The sequence below is a fragment of the Rutidosis leptorrhynchoides genome, chromosome 5 (genome assembly GCF_046630445.1).
Source record: "Rutidosis leptorrhynchoides isolate AG116_Rl617_1_P2 chromosome 5, CSIRO_AGI_Rlap_v1, whole genome shotgun sequence".
Classification (NCBI taxonomy): domain Eukaryota; kingdom Viridiplantae; phylum Streptophyta; class Magnoliopsida; order Asterales; family Asteraceae; genus Rutidosis; species Rutidosis leptorrhynchoides.
In genome coordinates this window covers 42,795,588-42,802,119 of record NC_092337.1, presented here as the reverse complement: position 1 = coordinate 42,802,119, position 6,532 = coordinate 42,795,588, and positions in this window count along the sequence as shown.

The window sequence follows — 6,532 nt, the reverse complement described above, 5'->3', positions numbered from 1 at the left end:
ATTGCGTCTATCACTGAAGGATGGAACAAGATGATGAAGAAGGCAGCGAAGGTAGGTAGGAAAATATGGGAAGAGAACAAGGAGATCTCTGAAAAGAGACGAGGGAGGCAAAGAATAGAAATGTCGAAGAGGATACAATCCGCTCTTGGACTTAAGACTATGCGCGTCGCGTGCTCGATCTAGCAATCTTGGATAATTCTTTTGATGCACTGTCACAAAACTAAAAAAGAAAAAAGAGAATCTTGTTTAGAGTGACTACCCAATGGGCACCCTTTCTTTGAACCTTGTCAATGATCGAACTTAAATTAAAGATATGAACTGAGTGCCACTTGATGAGTAACTGAGAACAAAGGAGAGGGATATGCCTTTGACTGGAACAGACTTCTATCGCAGATTGTTATACCTGAGACCGAACTCCTCTCTAAAGTTAATGAGGGATTTATACACTGGTGAACCCTGTGGGTTCTGCCCAGACAGACTCAACAACTTGGCGTGCAAGGTTCTTCTACTAAATTCCGCGCCACTGGACGGTTGTAGCGAGTACCGTACGACGTGGAGTCTATGTTCCTCCCAGAATGGGTCGTCGTTCAACTCGGCCATCCTCCTAACAATAGCGGACTTTAAATCTACGATGTCTTGTACTTCTGCCTCATGTATAAGATAATTCTTAGATCCTAGGTTACGATGTATTGACCTCCTCGTACGTATCTCGTCCTTTATTTGTTCTATCGAAGGTTCGTTGACAATGTCTTCTTTAAATAGGGGGTTTTGGAAGTTTGGTTGGTTTTCCTCCCTTTCCTCTGGATGGAGAGCGACCTGCCAATCGAAGCCTCCACCGCCCCCCGCCCCCCCCCCCCCCCCCCATTTGAAAACTTTTATTGATAATCATAAATATGATTAAGAAATTGTTACCCTTTTTATGATAGAATTTGATTGTTATTTGCTTACTATTTTGCACAATTTAACATAAATATATTAATATTATGTTATATAAGTATACAATTTCTTAGGTGTTGTCAGTTGTGTAACTTGATTCGGTTCGTATACAGTTGTTGGATAAATAAAGTTTGATACATTGTAAGAATAAATTCAGTGGGTATGTTTAAGTTTATTAATTTTGGTTGATATGTAGTTTTTTGCAGATTTGAAGAACGAGAGATCATTGCAGAATTATGTAGGTTTAAAAAAAATCACAGCTCATTGGAAAAACCGTTGATTATGTTTTTTTTTATAACTATATATGCTTATTTAAAGTGATTCATATGTAGACGATGATACCCCCTGCCGTTTTTCTTGCTTAGAAATAGATGATTGTTCAGTATTAATCTCAAGTTCAGTTGCAGAATCTCAATGTTTAGCTGGAGAGACTATGGAAGGTAGTATCCACACTAAATCGAAGTAGCACAGGTGCAATTTGGGCGATGCATACCAATACAAATGGCATGAGTTAGAAATTGGTATGAGCTTTTTAATATCCTATTACCATTAAATCAAAGAACCCATAAATTACACGTGTCTTTTTTTGAATTCTTTGTTTGATATATTGAGTAGTGTGCTTCTGAATGTGTTTCAACTTGCATTACTTTCATGGAATAAGTTTTTTTTTCAGGAGACGACAACCTGAAGACAAGAGAAGTTATTCTTACTCTCTCTCTCTTATTTTTGTACCCATGAAAAGTACTTTTATTTGTTACAAGACAAGAGAAGTTACCGATCTTCAAGTAAGTTTTTTACAAACAAAATTTTTCTTTTTGTCAATTGATCATATGTAAATTCTGGTCATGTACAGGTTGTGGCTAATGAATTGGGGAAAAATGTTCACGTTTGTTGTTGATGATAAACATACATCTCAAGATCGATTGGCACCATTATAATCTATTCAAGGTTTTAGCCTTTCCTTTTTGCTCATATTCATGATGTATTTGTGTGTGAGGATTAATAAATTTTTTTTTCTTAAGTGACTTCTAATGTTATATTTTTAATCATTTTAATGCTTTATTTTTTTTTATATTTTTTACATTCTAATGGTTCTATAGCCTTTCATCAAAAGATGAGGTATGTAACAAATTTTGATTTTAGTTTTCAGTTAATTTGACCCATTTGTAGATACATTTTGTTAGTAATGTAATTTATATTAAGTCAACTTAGAAGATTTGATCACATAACATTTGATGAGTGTTTATAAGCAAACCAATTAGTTCTTGCATAACCAGTTATCCTATACTTTTGATGATAAAGTCGATTTGCCCATATTTGTTTGATGTTTAGGAGTAGCAATTTTTTACTATCATAGGTGACAAAATTCCCTAGATTCAAGTATCACATATATGTAATTGGTTGATGTGTTCAATTTGGTATAAGTAAAACGATAGGAAAAATCAGTACTTTAAGTTTCATTTATATAGACAGAATACAAAGAACTAATATTAGTGATATATATGCTTTAGTATGTTACGGGTTTTACTATCCATGTTCAACAGGCCATGCATTAGTGTTGTTCTATACAATGTTTATCAACATATTATTTAATATTTATTTGGCAAATTTCATGACCATGTCTGTCTAAAAGACATGAAATCAGATTGGCAATCTTGCCTTGATAATAAAGTTGTATTCACGGTGAACCAAACTTCATATACACATGTACCAAATTTGAACAGTGTGTGAACACACATTCTATACATATTGACACATTGAGGGCTTTGTGAATGTAAATAACATTTGATTTTGATGTACATTTTCAGGTACCGTCCTTTATAGAAGTATAAAGATAATTTTCGACAAAAGGTATGTCGGATTGACCTACCCGTTTTGACCCTTACCAAACTTGTGATGGTGCTTCTCAACAAACTGTCAGTCCAACGAGTTGCCCGTATTTTTGGGTCAAACTGGTGCGCTATGATTCATGGATTAATGTCTTTTAAATAAACCCGTGAATTCGCGGGTCTTTTAACTAGTTAGTGGTACTTTTAATTGTGACACTATACTGTTTGTGGACTTATATGGCACTTTTTGGTAATACCATGATAAATATTTTGTGTTGCAATTTTTTATTTTTTTTTTGAAAGGCAAGCATTTTATTAAAACACGAAAGAGTACACATAATGTTGGGCTAGAACATGCTCATAGCTACCAACAAGACAAACAAAAAATTTGGAAATACAAGACCGAAGTATAATGTTTGCGAAGTGGGCAAACAAGTTAAAAATACAATTTCTGCACGATTAGTAGTTCAAATACACTTTAGGATTGGTAAGCCAAATAAGCCAATCGATCTTAACCCCTTTAATTCTAGACGCAATCCACTCGAAAGATTTGAGTTGAATTTCATTTAGAACCATTGGGGCCGTCCACGAGGTGCCACGAAAGACTTTGTTATTACGGTTTTTCCAAATGTAGTAAGCGCAAACCCACTCCACCCCTTGCCAAATTTGATTTCCAAGGCACGAAGAGTGAACCGGGATATTTCCACGAAGTATCTCACCGAGGCTTAGGTTGGGAAAGTTGCCGATACCCCACCATCCGCTCACACGATTCCAAACTTCCAAGGCATGCTTACAAAAAATTAAAGAATGTTCAACGGATTCAAGATCATCATCACACAACGCACAACGAATAGAGTGAATGTTGATTCCTCGTTTATCAAGTTCCATCAGAACCGGTAAGCTATTCCCATTTGGAAGAAATCTGCTTTTTGGCATATTATATCTTGACAATGAAAATGAAATTATTAATAAAAGAATGTAAAACTAAACATTTGTTTACCGTAAAAACTCAAATATATTACATAAATATTTTCATCACTCGTAATACATAATACAAGGCAATCTTACATTGATCTGAATGTCTAACGAGCTAAAAACCCTCAAAACAAAGAAATAAACCTTAACTAGTAGAAATAGAAACTTCAAACTATATTGCTTTATACATGGCTTATGATCCATCTTAGGTCCACCCAGTATTAGCTCTTTAATAGAGAAGTAAACTTGACAGTCCCTGTAAAAGCAACAAAAGATATGATTAAATAAGCAAATAATTTAAGAAAAAAAAAACTAACTAACAATATATTAAATTACAAAATGGAACTAAAAGATAAAAAAATATTACCATGATCATAGTGACCTAAAGGAAGATGAATCGCTTGAAATAAGCGAAGATCATAGTGACCTCGAGGAAGATTAATCGATTGAAATAAGAGAAGACTATCCAGCATCTGAAATAATTAAAAAAAAAAAAAACAACCATTATTACTCAGGTTTATAAATATAAAAAATTACCCACTTCACCTACAATAGGCGCTCTCAGCGATTCATGTGATAAATGATCATCTAAAATATTCATCACTTCACTTTACAAATGAAAAGGATTCATCATCAAGTATTAACAGAGCACTATGAAAATTCTAAATCAAATTTTTATCTATCAAGAAAGCAGTAGCAACCATAATCTAACATTCAACAATCGATAGATCATTATTTATTGATGGATTTAATAAAACTAATATTAAGAAAAATGAAGTCAAATATTCAACTATCAATATTGCTCAAGCAATTAAACAAACAAAATTATATTTGAAAGACAAACTTCAGAATATGGAATTGAATACGGAGGTGCTTTTGAATTATTTTTATGGTTCATATAATGTGTAGATAGGAAATGATGGAGGGGATTAGGAGATAATAATGATGGGATATATACGGATTTAAAGACTTAGAGAAAAATAAGGGAATTTAAATTTTTTTAGGAAAAGTATGGAGGGAACAATAAAAATTCTAGGCGCTCTTTTTCAACATTTCTTTCTTTTTTTTTTTTTTTTTTTTTTTTTTTTTTTTTTTTTAACCGTAAACCATGGGGTATAATTCTAGTGCCGAATTTTACTTATTTGTTGAATGACCAAATTATCATAAAGTAAGATAAAATAATTTTCATAATTCTCTGGACCTACTCTTATAATTTTGGAACCAACAATTATGAAAATGTTTAATCCAAAAAATTGATTCTTAAAATTATACCTTTCATAGGTTGATTATCATGTTAATACTCGTTTGTTCTTTTTAAACCATCTTGTATGAATTTAAATAAGATGTGTATCATGTTAATAGTGGTTTGTTTTTCTTTATGCCTAAAATGTAAATTTTCTCTTTTGGCAAAAATAACGACGATTTTTATAAAAAATGAAAAACGTTTTAGAAAAGAGAACGAAATTAACAAGAGATATAAGAGAGAACTAAGATGAGACTCATATGTCGAACGCGACTATCATACGAACTATCTATACCGACTCTAATTTTACCTAAATCGAAAAACTAATTAAACCAACAAAACCAAACAAAAATAAATGATCCATGAAGCCAAAAGTACGCTACGATTATGTTTTCTTTCGCTTTTGTTGATTCTTATTCTTGACCAATATACAAGAAATTGTGCCACTATTATGAGTGTGCAATAACGACATAATATTTGTGCCACTAATATGGATACAATATTGGTTACGGTGACTTGAGAAGTAGATGGATTATAATATTTCATTTTTTCGTTTAGTTTGGATTGCACCTCTTTATGTGATAGTTTGTGTCGTTTATTTAGTTTTATAGTCTCGGTTTCACTTTTTCGTATTATGTTGAGAGATTGGTTTGTTAGTTTGTTATAGGTTAGCTCGGTAGTTCGGTTTGTATATGCTAGGAGGTTTCCTTTTTTAGATGAACTTTCTTTTGTTACAAAACTTATTTCGTTTTCGCGCCAAAAAATATGGATATAAATTATTGGCATACGAGAAGTTGTGCCACTATTAGGAGAGAGTGTACATTAATGACATACAATCTTTGTGCCACTATTATGAATGTATGTTAGTGGCATATATGAATTTGTGACACCGATATGTACGTACATTAATGGCATATAATATTTGTGCCACTAACATATAGGTGCTTTAATGGCATATATAATAATATGCCATTAATATATAAGTGAATTAATGGCATATATGATAATGTGTCACTAAATATACGTGTACATCAATGGTAGATGGTGTGAAGTGTCACTAAAGGTCATAAGTGAACTAGTGGCATACGTGAAGTGCCATTATTAACTATATATAATGGCACATATATAAAGTGCCATTAAAAATGTCTGCCACTAAATGTCATTTTATTTGTAGTGATTTAATTAATATAATATATTATGTATATATGTATAATCAAAAACTAAAAACTCAAAAACTAAATAAAATAATGTACTAGTAAAATAAAATAAAATATGAATATGAAAGATATTGTAAAATAATGTAAAAAAACAAAATATAAATATAAATAGTCGTTGTAGTAGAGAACTGTAAAAATGTCATTGTAGCAAGCAGAGTTGATTTTTCTAGCATCCAAATTACTCCATTCATCATAAATTTTGCATTAATATATTCATGTACTGTATAATTAAATATTATATACGTTTGGTGGATGTAAAATTTAGATGGTGATCTCCCGCCTTATAACAACCCGAAAATTTTCGATAAAATTTAAACAATTTTTTGAGATGT